Here is a 17060-nt window from a genome sequence, read left to right as displayed (position 1 = left end):
GTCCCTTAAACCTCATCTACTACTTAATTGGGTTTCTGTTTTTCTTCTTTGAGACATCCTGGGAGGCAGGAAGAGGAAATTCCTTGCAAATCAAATCTCTGAATAGGAGACATAGGTGAATTTCCTTATCTAAAGACCTGCAAGACTAGCCAGAAGACTTTTGTGGATTCCTTTGAGGTGTAGCAGGTAGAAAACCTGACTAATTCCAAAACAGGCAACCTGAATGAATTTCCACATCTAAAGGCTAAACAATAGGAAGTTTGATTAATTCTTTAGAAGCTGAATAGAAGGCAAGGTGAGATACCAGAATGATAAGATTTGGGATTTCCTCCATGGCAGTGAGAGAGACTTTGCAAAAACAGCCCTTTTGCTTTTAAAGTCACTTGACTTCAGAGGAATTTCTTACCCTGGTACAGTGCTTGCTTGTCAGGGCAGGCAGGCCTTATGAGGCTGAGGCAATCCAATTGTAAGTGAAATTTGCTCGGAATATTTTGATATTATGATTATGCAAAAAAGGAGGTCATAACATAAGTTAGCATGGAAAGTCTGATTTTTCAGAGCAATTCCCCTCCATCCGTACCATGTCTGATGACAGAGGTTGTATAGCTTGTGTCAATCTGCCAACTCCTATGATATCACACTACAAATATTATGAAAAAAAAAAAAAAGTTTTGGCTTAAGAAACATATCAAGTCCTCTGTTAGCCCCAAATTTCTATAAACAGGTAGCCCTTTGGGAGAAGGATATGGGTTGAACGGTTAGAATATGAAATTATAATAACAAATGAAAAAGGACACAGATGGATCCTGTGATGAAAAGAGTAGCATGTTACAGAATTTGTTTTTTAAAGATTTATTTATTCTGTACAGAACTGGGGTAGAGGCCAGAGATGCGGAGGGTGACTGGATTCGCCAGAGACAGAGTGGGGAGCAGAACAGGCAGATCAACAAAGTACACTGCTGAGGGGAGCAGCAGGCTGGTCAGGAGAGGTCTGCTGTGCTATGTGGATCTCCTCCCGGGCAAGCGGGGATCAAACTCATGCGGAAGTGACTTAAGCTTCTTAGTGCTGTGCTTTAACCCTCTGTGCCACCAGGGAGGGCCCAGAAAATATTTTTTAAGAGGGAAATGGCAGTGCTGGGAGAGGTCACCTGACCTATTTTGTGTGGTGCAAAGGAATTATGTGCTTGCTAATTTTAGACTAGGCCTAAAGATAGCATCTGGACATATGATTAAAAACTGCAAACCAGCACCCCTTTATGACTTAATAATTGGAAAAATCAGAGTTATCATTTCATTTATTATTTTTTTATTTTAAAGATTTATATATTTTTACATGCAAGATCTGGGGTGTACAGGCCAGAGGTGCAGGGGTTGAGCGGATTCACCAGAGACAGAGTGGGGAGCAGAACAGGCAGATCAATTCAAATACACTGCTGAGGGGAGCAGCTGGCTGGTCAGGGGAGGTCTGCCACAGCATGTGGGTCAGTTCCCTGACCGGGGATATAACTCCTGCTGCAGTGGCTGCAGGTTGCTTCACAGTGTTGTGCTTTAACCCATTGTGCCGGTAGGGAGAGCACGATTTCATTTGCTATTAATAAACATTATTCACTACCTTTAAATCTCATAGCTAATGTTGCTGACCAGATACAGGTGTGGCTATGAAAAATGGTGTTCTGATACTAATAGTTCTTCCTCCAGGTCTGATGGAAGCAGATTGCTGTCACCTGCACAATATGTAAGCAATCACTTTGCTATCTGGACTTTGACGCATGGAAATGTGGATGCAAATGACTCCAAGTCCAGGAAACTTAGGTAGATTCAAAGGGTTTGGGGTGATGTTGAAGGGTCAACATATTTTTTGGTGATTGGAAGGAGCAATTTTTAAGGCTTTGGACACTGTAAGCCTGAACTGCATTTGGGAAAGGTCCTATCAGCTAACAGTTTTATGGGCAAAACAATTCTACCCAAGTTATGAACATAAGTGGTATCACACCTGGGTGGCAGCAGTATATGTTTGGCATCATCCGCAAGGACTCAAAAACACTATATATAATTTGAATAGATTATTGAATTCATCTTATTGAACTCTTTTTAATAAATAGCATTATCCAAGTCACATTGTTTTTTTCTAATCATGCACATGGGGACATTATTAAATGAATTATGTTGATAAATATGGTCCCCTTTTTGGGGGGGGTGATTTTGGCATCATTTCCCCACTAATTTCAATGAGCTAGGACACTTTAGTAGTACTATATTATTTTAGAAATACATTTTTTTTTTTCCAAAAGTAAAAGTCAGCCCTGGAGAAAATGCATTAAGTTCATACTTAAAACACATTTAAAACACTCAACTTATAGGAACATAACCATAAGAAACAATCTACATTCTTATTCCTGTCTTCAGTACTGGATTAGAATGCAAACGAATGGCAAATAGATCATGGAGATCATCTTTAAATAGCAAAATAACTAGAAAGAGCAGAAGGTGGCTTTTAAGAGCTGTCAGCTTTATTCTATTGGTAGAATCAGAAAGTGCCTTGGTGCTTTCAGGATACCAAAGTTAAGTCACTAGGTATTCATAAGCCCTGAATTGGAGGAAACTGCCCTGGGCTAATTACCATGTGCTGTGTTAAAACTAATGGAGTTTTACACTAAGTGCCTTATGAAGCTTGTTTAAGTAATGGATTTTCCTTTAGGCCAGGAGAAATCCCGAGATACTTTTACCTAAATAAGGAAAAGGGTGATGAAAGGATGAGGAGAGGGAGAATAGGACTGTAAAATTCATGAGTAAGAAAAAAGTAAGAGCTTGGATAAATGGAAGCAGATTGAATGTTACTTTGGTGTTACCTATTAATAATCTAGAGTGACTGTATGTGAGAAAAGGCCAGTGCATATGTGATTTTTTAAAAAAAAATTAATACTTTGTGATACTAGTTGATAATTTATGCTCTTTTCAAAGCAGTATGTTTTATAAGCTGACCTTAAAGTTTTCATAAATATATTACCATTTTTTTTTCTAAATGGTTAAAGGCTTTGGTTTCACTTTGAATATTTAAGCAATCACTGAAAAATAATAATATGTTTAAAAGATTCTAACTATAAAAGATATTATAATTATACAAGCTATATTTATTTCTTAGACATATAAATTTGAAGCTGGCTAGATCAAAATAAAACATGTTTAATCTATATGATTAAGACTTCCCTATTGCTTATACTATCTAATACTTGAATTAGAACTTTATGTTATATAAATAAAAAACATGCATGTTTATGAAAAGGACAAATAGGCAACCCAGAGAATGTGTAATATGTGAATATTCAACACATGATTCACCGTAAACATATTTAACTACAAATTCATAAAGGGAAGATAAACCAAAATATTCCTGCTTCCCCCCAAAAGTGCAAAATATTTGAATGTAGATTGCCAGAATGGTTACTGAACTATTAAAATGTATCTATGAAATCATTATGGAAATTAATACAGCAAGGATACACTATCATTACCTCTGCACAAAATGGAGAAGACCAGGCTCTCCCTGGTGGCATAAGGGATTAAAGCACAGCACTAAGAAGCTAAAGCCACTTCAGCATGAGCTCGAGCCCTGCTCTCTGGTGACCCACATGGTACATCAGACCTCTCCTGAGCTGCCCACTGCTCCCCTCAGCAATGTACTTCGTCAGTCAGCTTGTTCTGCTCCCCATGCTGTCTCTGTGAATCCTCTTACCACCCCTGCACCTCTGGCCTGTACCCCAGTTCTGTGTGCATAAATAAATAAATCTTTTAAAAAGAAATGGAGAAGACCAATACCACTACATTTTATAAAGGAGTTGGAACAATTGGAAGTCTAATTTGTATTTGAATGCTAATTTTGGAAATTATTTGGTGTCATCTAATGAAACTGTGTGTATACAACATCAGATACCACATTTCCTCTACTAACTACTAAGTCAAAAAAATGAATGTGCACTCTCACTAAGAAACATGTGAATGAGGTTCACCAAATGTCCCTTAATCATAAAAAAAGAACAAGTCAGTTAGGGTGTATTCTCACATGCTGCCCCTCGCAGCCAGGAGAAGGAACCGCCTTCAACTAGAGCAGCAATAGGTATGAGCCAGAAAAACAAGACCTTGACTCCAGGAATGCAGGAGTTTTCATAGTATGATTACATTAGTATAAGACTCCAAAGAGGCAATGTTAAGTAGTCATTTATGGAATAATTAATTAGGATGCTTAACCTTTAACCTTTTCTTAAAAGGTTTATTTTAGTTATTTATGCATACTGGAACTGGGGTGCAGGTCAGTGGGGTGCAGATCAGTGAGGTGCAGGTGCAGTGGATGAAAGAGTCACCAGAGACAGAGTGGGAGCAGAACTGGCAGATCGACTGAAATACACTGCTGAGGGGAGCAGCTGGAGACACAGTAAGGGTCTGCTTTGCTGTGTGGTACCTCACAGCCAGGGCTAGAACTCATGCTGCAGTGGCTGGTGATGGCTTGATAGTGCTGAGACTAACCCCTGAGCCACTTGGGAGTCCCAGTAGTTACCTTTTCAAGAGGTACTTGGGGAAACTGGTTCTGCTTAATGGTTTTGTGATATGTCAACTGAACTGGACTGCAGTAAATTTCTCAGAGTTCCTTTCCCTCTGTTTCTGGCTATGGTGGACAACGCGAGACATTTGGCGTCAGAAGTGAAGCAACAATCATTTCACTTTAATCTCTTCAACATTCCATTAAGCGTGTTTACATCTCACAGTTGTTTGCTTTTCTGCTGGTTCACCTGACGCCTGGCCACAGTTTGGATGCAGCTGCACCTGGGTTACTCTTCAGCTTCTCCAATAGCCGAGCAAACGTCCAGGAGAAAGGGCATGAGCTTCAGTGCAGTGAGGTTGATATAGCCCTTGCGCACCTCTGTGGTGTCAGCCTGCCCGTAGCTACTCCCCAATTTATATCCATTTTCTCTCCCTAAGCAGCTGCAGACAGGGTAACCTGGGAGATAGCCTGCGACATTTGTGGTGACTTAAACTGCAAAAGAAAGATCCCAGCAGGAAGCTGATATTGAATATCGCCCCTACTGTGTGCCAGCAATTGACTCACTCTTCAATGCTTCCAGTTTCTCAGAGTGGTGTCATTTCCTCACCTCATTTAGTGCACGTGCCCTTCACAGCTATGGAAGCAGAGACTGGGCATTTTGAAAAATCAGTCCAAATGACTTGGGTTCAGTAAAAGGAACAAGTTCTCAGATGTAGTTGAAGGGGCACCAAGAGTCATGTTCTTCCATTACAGTGCATAGCTTTTGAGATTCCAGGTTAGTTTCAAAGCTAATATACACAAGGAGGATAAAAAAGAAAACCCAGACAAAGTCTGTGCATATGGCCTAGATCAGCTGTTTCATTGTTAGAAAAGAAAAGTGCCATGTTCTGGTTCAAAAGCAGAACATCTCAGTACCCAAAGATTATGCTGTCCTTGATCTGGTCATGATTTTGATGCAGAAGATATTCACACTGCTCTGCTCGGGAGCAGGGGAGAACCTCAGAGAGAAGTAGGCAGTGGCAGGAACTTTTAATTTACTTTTGGAAAATTAAAACTGCTATAGTTTAGTGTATAATAGAATGTTTATATTATCTGTGGTTAAAAATTTACCATTTGGCATTAAATTGTGTTTCATAGTTTAAAAGGAGACTAAACTTTAAATATAGGGTATGGACAAGAAATTATTGCTTAACTTCTAATACTTTCAAACTCACTTCTCTAAACTACACTGCTTGTATCTTCACATTTCTTTAGAGCATAATTTATGGTGCAACAAATTTTTGTTGAAAGACCAAGTTTTGTTTTTTTAGCAGAGTTTCACTGACATATTTTTACTTTGCTAATTATTCTTTTACTTCTGTTACTTTGAAAGGGAATGAATGAAAATTGAACTCAGAAAAAGTAATAAATTGAATCCTAGTTAAGGACTTGAGTTCTGGAATCAAAATAAATTGAAATTCAAGCTTCTCTGAATGTATGACTCGAACACATTACTTACCTTGTATTTGCATTGGAATATAATAAAAGTTTTTCTCCTAGTCCTGCATGAAAATTAAATGAGCAAATATACATGATTAGTCTATGAGTTTGACATATTTCAGTGATTAAAAAAAATTTGGTTGGAGAATATTTGCTTGTTACCTCATATACTATATTTCCATTAATTTTTATGAAATTTTGACATTTAGGTATACAGCTGGCCAGGGAATGGCCACTCCTTTCAGAACTAACTAGTCCTTAAGATGATGGTAACTTGGGCTTCCTTGGTGTCTCAAGGGGTTAAGTCTCAACACTATGAAGCTATCACCAGACACTGTGGCATGAGTTCAGTCCCCAGCCAGGGTGGTGACCCACATGGCACAGCAGACCTCACCTGTCCCTCCTGCTGCTCCTCTCAGCAGAGTGTTTTAGTGACTCTGCCTTATCTTCTCCCCACTGTCTCTGGTAAATCCTCTCACTTCTGCCTATCTCCTGTACCTTTAACCTACACCCTAGTTCTTTTATGCATTAAAAAAAAAAAAAAAAGAAAACACTTTAAAAAAAAGTTAATAAACTTGCCTGGGAATATGCTTTCCATATACAAACCAATCCATCCAAAGCCCACATCCCCAGCTGCACTTTTATCTTTCATACACTAAATCATATAATTTTCCATTATACAACAACCCAAGCCTCTGTATCAGACAACTGGACACTAACCTGATAGTCAAAAGTCCACCAGTACAACTCAAAAGAGCAATCCTACATCAGTTTCTCCTGTCCTACCTTCTTTCTTAGAAAGCACGATCAAAACCTCCTTTTTCCCTCTCCTGTCTCCTGGTGCTGTGCATGATCCACACTGGTGCTTCTGGATGTGGCTATGCATGGTGACATGCTCTCCCCCAACCCTTGCTGTATGTAAGACATTCACTCAACGGCATCGGCTTTTCTGTGTCATCACTCAATCAATCTCACGCACTAAAATGCTGCAGATCCAACAGAGATGCTTACCCAGCAGTTATGTTCTCTTCATCTCTTTTGCAGAACTTGGTTTTGTTTAAGCAACAAAGCAGAAGTCTTAGAATATAGAAGATGATTGGTTAAAAAATTGTTTATGATAAATTCATTCTCCTGAAATAGTCTAAATGTTGGTGTGTGATCCATTGTGTCAGGGAAATGGAAGAGAAAGGATAATAGAGAATTATAGGAAAATGACATTCCCCCTGGTAAAAGAGAAGATGATTTAATTCCTTTGGCTGGCTTTCCTGCCTGGGTTACTGTTTAATGAAGACCCAAAGTCTAGAATGACAGCAAATCTTTCATAGGCATGACAGGCAGCATTCAAAGGATGACAGAGATATAGCATGAGAGAGGTCTGAGTCCTTGGTAATATTGTGGACTCATCAAAACAACAGCAGGTGCACTTATCTCTGGCTGTCCTGTTAGTGAATGACACAATCCTGTGGTTTAAGGGAGGACATGTTTTATATACACTGTTTCACATCTGGATTACTCGCATCAACTGCAGCCTGATGAATACAAGTTTGAATTTTACATTTGTAAAATAGATTTTTAAAGCCTAGAGTGTTTTTGAAGTCATATTCACTTTTTTAGTTAACAAGATTGAAGCACGATAAAATAACAACCCAAGTCAACAAGATCAAATTACAAACTCATAGTTTAAGAGGCGATGCTATAATGTCATAAGAGGGAGTTTCTTCTTTAATCTGATGAATCTGCAGTATCAAAACCACTCATTTATTGGGACAAAGGATGCACTGAATACCTTGATGGTTATATATTTTTACACGGTATTTTGAAATAAAATTGGTCTAACTGATGTAAGGTTTCATATGATGTACCAAGGCACATCAACACCACTTTTAAATGTATACTGTTATAGCTTTGTTTCTTTAAAAAGTTACCTTAACTGGGCCCTCCCTGGTGGTGCAGTGGGTTAAATAAAGCACAGCACTAAGAAGCTAAAGCCACTTTAGCGTGAGTTCGATCCTGGTCCTAGAGGTGACCCACATGGTGTGGCAGACCTCTCCTGACCAGCCCGCTGTTCCCCTCAGCATGTACTTCATCAGTTGGCCTGTTCTACTCCACACTCTGTCTCTGGTGAATTCTGTCACTGCCCCTGCACCTCTAGACTGTTCCCTAGTTCTGTATGCACCAATAAATAAATATTAAAAAAAAATTACCTTAACTTTCAAGTTCTTATTTGGTAAAAGCAACTGTCTTTAGCATGACCTCTCTTCAACTTATACAAAATTTGAATCACACTAATTATTTTGGATACATTATATTATTGAAATCACACATTCATTTCCATTTTTATAAATGAGGAAACTCATCTATAACATCACAAGATGATAAGTAACTTAACCAAATTTAAAATGCAAGTAAATCAGGAAGCATAGTTTTCTGTATTGACTACAAAATCTGTGCTTTGAATTAACATAACTTACTATGATATTCTTCTTTTATGCTATTAAATACATTTGAAAATCAGAGAATAAAAGAATACAGTTGGAATAAGCAAAACAAACAAACAAAAAAAAGTCACACTGACTAAATAGTCATTTCAAAAAGTAGAAATGAAAATAACCAATATATGAGTTTAGACATGTTCATTATGCTTAGCAATAAGAAAAATTAATAGTAGTTAATAGCAATACAATATCTTATTTTTGCCACCACACATTTTGATACTTCTAGTGAAGAGCTTTTAAAGCAAGGCCTCTACTATGCTGTTGGAGCAAATGTAAACTGGAATACAGTAAGAAAATTTATAATAGCCCATGAGTTTTAAAACATGTTGGGGGTAACTGTTCTTATAGAAGTGCTTTTTCAAGGAGTAATAAGATACTTTCTCTGACTTTGTATCACAAGATACAAACCAAAGCACAAATAATCATAACATGGCACATCAATATAGCTTAAAATAATACTTACAAATATAACATATCAATGATATTGTCAATTAACAATAATTGGTTCTTAAAATTAATAGCACACATGGTGCTCTCCCTGGTGGTGTAACCAGTTAAAGCACCACATTATGAAGCTCTCGGAAGCCACTGCAGCATAAGTTCAACCCCTGCCAGGGAGCTGATCCACATGGCGTGGCAGACCTCTCCTGACCCGTCTGCTGCTCCCCTCAGCAGTTCATTTCAGTAGATCTGCCTGTCCTTCTCCCCACTCTGTCTCTGGTGAATCCTCTCACCTAACACACCTCTGGCCTGTACCCCAGTTCTGTAAGCATAAATACATTAAAAAAAATTAATAGCACACAATGTATTTCCTAGATATTCTGGATAGTCATAGAAACAAATATTATTGAAAGAATTTCCCCAAACATAAAACTTCATTGACCTTGTATTTTGTTCTCGCTTTCATCCTACTGGGTTGTTTTAGCAGTGTTCCATAGTACTTTAAAGCTGTATCTTATCAAGGTCCTCTAATGATGCTCAGCTTTGATTCCTGGGAGTCCATTTCATCTCTCTATATGAAGCATGCAGCAAAATTAAGAGCAACACAAATATGTATGGGAATGAATTACCACCATTATCATCAATCCTTGATTGTGGATTTGTTTTACACAAACCCAATGTTTCCATAGCAAGTGGGAAATTCAAAAACTGGAAACACAAGCAATAATTGTCTCACTTAAAGACTTATACTGCCAAGCTAGTAGAAACATACATTTCAGATCTTCTTGGATACTCTCCAGGTTATAGTGTAGCTATAGACTAGTTATTTTTTTAAGATTCATTCATTATTAATGTATACATAACTGGGGTACAAGCCAGTGGTGCAGGGAGAGTGAGAGAATTCACCAGAGACAGAGTGGGGAGCAGAACAAGCAGACTGATGAAGTACACTGTTGAGGGGAGCAGCGGGTGAGTCAGGAGAGATCTGCGGTGCCATGTGGGTCACCTTCTGGGCGGGGATCAAACTTGCACTGAAGCAGCTGCAGTCAGCTTGCAGTACTGTGTCCTAATCTGCTGCGCCACCAGGGAGGGCCCACTTCATGATTTGTCTTGCCTCTTTTCTTGCTGATCTACTCCATCAATGGGTCACTCTGTACTCATAGTCATCAAATTCAGAGATTTGCCTTTGCTGCTCTGCCACTATCAAAAACCTCCTTTGCCTTTGTCACACTGACTGATAAGGAGAAACCAGCAGCATCGGCCTGTGATCACTCTACTGTTTAAAAGCCTGAAAAGTGCAACACATACTGTGTGATTTTGGAGAGCAAGAGACAAAAGACAGGAAAGAAACCAAATAAGCGTCCAATCTTCATTCCCTCACTCCCACTGGCAATGAACTATTTGAACTGCATTAGTTAAGGAAACTCCACGTGTAACTGGGTGGTCCCTAGGAAAAGGGGAAGTTCCAGGTCCCCTGCCCCACCCAGAAGGAGGGTGGAGCTGAGCAGAGAAAAAGTAGACAAGCAGAGAAAGAGAAGAGAAGGAAGCTGGATGGAGAACAAGAAGGAGACCTGAGGAAGCCACATGGAGCAGGAAGCATGTGAGGATGAAGCTGGGCTTGTTTCCTGACCCTGGTCTGATTAAGGCAGATGTGGGTGAGATACCTGTAGGGAGGTGACTATGGCAGTGTTTATATTGATTTTGATGTTGCTCTTTTCCTCCAGATTTGTCTGGCCATTTCTGACACTTTTCCATGTGTCCTGGCCAGAAGGTGCTTTAGTCTAGTGGCAGGCTTTCAGGCCTTGCTTTGGGCCAATCCCTTTGGGTTGACTTTTGCCCACAAGAGGATGGGTAACTTCAGTTGTTTGATTTAGAAGTTATATTCTTTGTCTTCTGTATTGTATACTCACTGTATTAAAGTCCCCTTTTCATTAAAGCTTTATATGTTGCCTTGTTGCGGCAGATGGCAGAACCCACTTAGAGCAGGCAGGTATGGGGCTTCAGGGGTGTCCCTCTCTTCCACTGTCCTCTAACATAAGTAGATAATCCCAGGTATGATAGTGAAGTTGTGTTGCGATGTTCAGTTGTCACCATTTTGGTAATACATCACTTTGTATTTGTTCTCTTTCTTTCCTTATTTCACTCCTTTTACTCTTCATTCTTTTCTCTTTTTTATTTGACTTATACTCAGCATAATAGTCAGTACTGACAAGCTCTCTCTGGAAGAGCACAAGGGATGGTGATGATGGAATACAGGTGTTATGGTGGTGGGAGAACTGTGTGGACCAAATCTGAGGGGAGAAATCAAATACTGTCCAAAAATTAATAACAATGTAAGAAATTAAATATTCTAAAAGAAGAAAATACTGTTTAATATAGCTTATTTTCCTCAAACTGGTTGACTAGAAGCTAGATTTTGATATTTTTCTTTAAATTTATATTTTTTAAAAATATTTATTTGTGTGTACAGAACTGGGGTACAGGCCAGAGATACAGGGGCAGTGAGAGGATTCACCAGAGACAGAGCAGGGAGCAGAATAGGCAAACTGACAAAGTACACTGCTGAGGGGAGCGGCAGGCGGTTCAGGAGAGGTCTGCGTGGCCATGTGATCACCCCAGGGCAGGCGGAAGTGGCTTGAGCTTCTTAGTGCTGTGCTTTAACCTGCTGCACCACCAGGGAGGGCCCAAAATTTGTATGTTTTATTGAAAATTTCATCCAAATAAATTTAGAGATCTAATGGGCTCTTTTAAATCATTTAGGCAGCTGACAGCATCCAATCCAGCAAGTGAAATGCTCTGCAAGGACTTGCACACAAAGGGAAAATATTACTGTCACAAAGAAAGTGGGACAAGGTTATTAGCAAAAGAAAAGAAAGGCTATTACTGGAAAAGCTTTTTTCCTGCAGGGGAAGGAGGTGGGTCTTATCATGCAGATCCTCTCACAGCTGCACCTCAAAAATCTCCAGGTTGATTGGTTTAAATTTCTACTTTTGGGAGAGGAAGATGTTGCCCTTAGATTAAGGTATGAAATGCTGCTGGGGATGTCGTTTAATTTTTTTATCCAGCCCTTATATAAGTAAGTAACAACAATAAAAATATCTGTCAATGCTAATGCTATATCATTTTGTCATGTTAGAAGAGAGAAACTTTTTTTTTTAGATAGCATAGTCTGAATTGTGAGAAATTATGAAATGGATGGAACATATAGAACAACACACAAAACTTCAAAGAATGAATAAATAAGTTTGGGGAGAAAAAAGGAAATTTACTGAAGTGTGGATATCAAGTCTTAAGTGCAGCTGCTTCCCCAAATAGATTGTCAGAAAAGTCATGGTGCATTTTTGTTTGAAAGACATCCTAACTTTTCAACAAACAATAGCTTACCATTAACAATATGTTATTAGAATCTCAGGTCTGGCTACTCACTTTCATAACTCAAAACTTGAAAGACAAAGGCTGGAGGAAGGAAGTCAGGTTTAACCAGGAGCTGGCATCCTGAGGAAATGTCAGAGTACTGCTTCAGAGGCCATCTCCTCAAATTTGGAAGGAGAGTCTTATCCACAAAGTAGGGTAGAGTCTAGCAAAACTGTCAGGAGGATTTCAATGGAATAGTTAGAGTTTCCAGGAACAGAGTAATGACTCTTAATGAATTTGATCTCTCCCTCTTATGGTGATGTCTATTACAAGTGTACTTTGTACTGTGATTAGCCAGGCTTACCTCTGTTTTATTCAATGGATTATAGTTTGTTATCTCAGTCACTTATCTTTAAAGCTCATATTTCAATTTGGCCAGCAGTAACCATTTCCCAGCTGCTGTCTGTGTCTTCTTAACACATCCTGCAGATTTTGTACCACATCTTTGTTTCCTGGAATGATTTTCTGTTGCATATTGTACTTTTCTTGTCCCAGATTCCAAATCAATCATTTCTTCTGAGCCTTCAGAAAGAAGGTTAGGTAGGGGCTGCAGGTAGACTTACCACTGTTAGACGGTTGTTTTTGTCCTCAAAAGAGATAGAACTACTACCCACATGTGTGTATTGAACTTCAAATATTTACTGATTTATCAATTCCTCAATAAGTGAACATGATGTATATCTATTCCAAAGCTGCATATATGCACAGCCAAATCCTGCAACCATTTAGCGAAGATTCGTGTCAGTTTTAATTTAGATAGAAAAATGAAATTATAATAAACATTGTCAAAGCATACCAATTTCAGTTGTAGGTAACCTTAGATTCATTTTGAACATTGCTCTTACATATGTGTACAAATACAAATATTATTTTATTGCATATTTAATTTGTATACATTTACTAACAAAGAATCATTTTGTAATGTGTTTGTGTAATAAGGCTCAAACACTAAATGTATATGTGTAATGATTGAAAATCCATTGTTTTTAATGTTTTCATCATTGCAAGCCACTCACACTGCTTATTTGTGAGAAAATATACAGCTCTATATAATGTTTGTTTCATTTTACATAGGTCTTGTGTGCCATGAAGCAATTGATTATTATTGTCCTCTACCACTTTCTTTTGGTAATTCTTTAACAACAAATTCAACATTCTAAAACTATAATTATATTATAATTTGATTTAAATAGTGATCTGAATGCAGTTTCCATTTATTCCCTTAAGGACAGAGACAAAGACATGGTCAGAGATGGTGTAATTTCCAGTGTTATACTTCTTGTTTAACATTTTGTCTCATGATTTCATATACAATGGGGTTTTCTAAAATCAGAAGCCATATTGATAATTAGCTTTAAATACTTTAAGAATTTACCCAAAATTTACTTTAAGAATACTTTTAAAGAAATAACACACAAAACACTAAATCACAGTAGAAACCAAATACTAAACTAATTATGGAACTTTTCTATTTACTCTCTAAACCTCAAACAGCTGAAAATGATCATGGTATGACTCTTAAAATTTTCGTGAAATAGTGGTATTGTTAATTAAAGTATGGTTTCTAATTTCTTTGACATATATGTAAGCAGTTTCCAGAATTATGGAAAATATTTTGTTGTTCCCACAAAACATTTTTTTTTTTAAATTTTGTACACGTAACTCTTCATTTCTTCCTTCTCACCTTCATTTAATCATTCATTGTGTACTACTTACTGACTCTTTTTCTCCAGACATGCTTTTCCTGGGTGGATAAAAGCAAATAATAGTTAGGTACCCCTGAAGACAACTCATTTCAGTTGGGAAAGCTATAAATAATTAACAACTTTATGATGATCATCATGCATAAAGTAGCTACAACTATCAACCCTTAATTTCCAATATTTGTGCACAGTAATGAGTTATAGAATAAGAAAAAGCTCCTAGGATCAGAATAGCATAGGAAAAGCCTCTGAGGAATAAGGGAGTCTCCAAAGAGAAGGGCAATAAATTCCGAAGGCGACTGACCAAACTCCCAGGGTTAGCGGCAACGGGATATTCCAGAGCAGGGTGATAAAAGAAAAAGATTCTAAGCTGAACGCTGGGACACAGACTTAATTCTGGACACAGAGATATTAAGACAGAGTGAGTGAGACCATGGAGAACTAAGCCACCAGTTCTGCTGTCCCCCTCAATAAGACAAAATATACTCCAGTGCAGAAGACCTTCAATGGAAAGGAACATTAATACCAATTAGTGTGCAATACAGAAAAGGGGAAGAATAGAGTTTGCAAATCAAGCATCTGAAGTTACCCCTCGCCTCTTGGGTAAGTGTCGAGACAGTCTTGGCCCAAAGTATGGTCACTGAGGCCCGAAAACCGCCACAAGCTAAGCCACCTTCTGGTGGGGATTCATAGAGAAGGAAGGAAAAGAACAAAACCAAAGACAAGATAAAAGCTGCCGTTATTAACCTTCCCACGGGTCTCTCCCACATCAGTTTCAGTCCAGGACCAAGGAAGGAAGTGCAGCGTCTCTACATGTCTCTTCTCTATGTGACTCTTCCTGATCTCCTTTTTGCTTTTCCTCTTTCTCCCTTTTTTCCCAGTCTCCTCTCCAGCTTCCCCTTCCTCCCTGCTCAGCTCTACCCTCCCTTGTGTGGGGCAGGGAACCTGGAATCTCTCCTTTTCCTGGAGACCATCTAGTTACAGTTCCACTGGCCCCGGGTTCCTCCTTATTTCTGTTCCTTTTCTCCTAGTACATTTTTCTTATTTCTAGTCTCTAAACCAATTTGCCTTTTTTCCTCGCTTGACTAATCACCAGCAAATGTCCTGCTGCAGCCTCATGAGACAGCATCTAAAGACTCAGGGCTGCCTCACTGGCCTGGATCCATCCATTTCTTGACTGGGAAGCTAGACCTGAAATTACGGTACCAATAAGCAACAGATTTTGGTTATGAAAAGTATTGTTTTCTCTTTTTATTGTATTCATCCTTACTGTATGGACTTCGCTTTATCTTTTAAGATTTATTTATTTATTCATATGGAACTGGGGTACAGGCCAGAGATACGGAGGGTGAGAGGATTCACCAGAGGCAGAGTGGGGAGCAGAACAGGCAGATCAATGAAGTACACTGATGAGGGGAGCAGCGGGTGGGTCAGGAGAGGTCTGCCATGTATATTTCCTCCAGGGCAGGCGGGAATCTAACTTGTTGGGGAGTGGCTTAAGCTTCTTAATGCTGTGCTTTAACCACTGTGCCACCAGGGAGGGCCCAGATTTCGCTTTCTTATTTCTTAACCTGGTACATTGTTCATGCTTAATTTAGCAAATACTACTACTTTTTCAGTAAGGTCTTTCTTAAATTTTACTTACCTTGGGAATTTTGGTGAGCACTCTTTTTTTTTTTTTTTTCCCCCTCTCAATAGCTCACTCTGTAGCAAAGAATTATACTCTGAGAAGATTAACAATTCATATCTTTGCCACCATGCTTTGCATTGCGACTTTCACATCTATTATCCACTTCTTAAATGGATTCTCACAACTTGGATTTTCAGAATGTTTACTGTATTATGTGATTTTGCCTGATATTAAGGAAAAGAACTGAACTTTAATGGAAGTTTTATGAGGATTTGCTATGCCAGAAGTTTAAATAAAGCAAAATGGCATTTTTGTAAGTATAATTATCCCACTGGTTTTTCTTTCTACAGAAATCAACTTCTACATGGTAACTAAGACTGCCATTTGACAATATTTACATTAAGCTCAGATAGCTTGAGAAAGCAAAACAATTTGACAATGTGGTTTACATAACCCTGCACAACATTCCACTCTTAAATACAGAATTCTCAAAGTTACGGCTTTTTTGAGACCATAGTAAATAGAAAGAAATTAACCAAAAAAACCAATAGACATAAGTAGAGAGCATAGAAAAGAACTGAACTGTAAAAGAAACCTGTATATCTACTTTACTTTCGACATTTGAAATAATGAAGGAATGTGAAGTAACATAAATGAAAACTGTGTGAATATGCATGGTTTGAAATAGTTTAGAAAAAGATAAGATTATAAGTGCAGGAGATATGTGTTAAAATATGTAGAAATAGATACAAAATGCTCAAAAACTTTGAAAATTCAAGTAGAAAAAACTGACAATACAATGGAAACTGCATTTCTTTATGTCCCCAGAAAATCATATTACGTAAGTTCTAGGGTGTGTACATGCATGTCCATGCAAGTAAAATAGAGAGACAGAGAGAAAAATGGTCTTTGGGTAACTTATTTTCCACATGACTTTTGACATTTCCATCCCAAATTCTAGTTTGAATTTTACTTCTGTTATATGTATGGCAATTGAAATAGAATTACCATGATTGCCTAAAAATGTCAGCCTTCATTTATTTCCCATTTTCTCTTCATCCACTTGGAACTTCAGTGCAAACTAGATGTCATTTTAAAACCCATAATTGTAAAGCAAAATTGACAAGCAACACAGTATGATGCTTGAGTATATATGATGAAAATTCAATTAAGAAGTAAAGAATTTGAGAATGGATTTCCTAAAATTCCAATAGCTACATATAATTTTACATAATAGTTTGATATGGAATAACAACCAGTGTAAATTTTCAATGTATATGCATTATTTTCTTCAGTTAAAAATTAAAAAAAAATTACATATATATATACATAATAGTTTGATATGGAATAACAACCAGTGT

The sequence above is a fragment of the Condylura cristata genome, unplaced genomic scaffold, assembly GCF_000260355.1.
Source record: "Condylura cristata isolate star-nosed mole 26May11 unplaced genomic scaffold, ConCri1.0 scaffold00003, whole genome shotgun sequence".
NCBI classification, from domain to species: Eukaryota; Metazoa; Chordata; class Mammalia; order Eulipotyphla; family Talpidae; genus Condylura; species Condylura cristata.
This window is presented reverse-complemented; position numbering follows the sequence as displayed.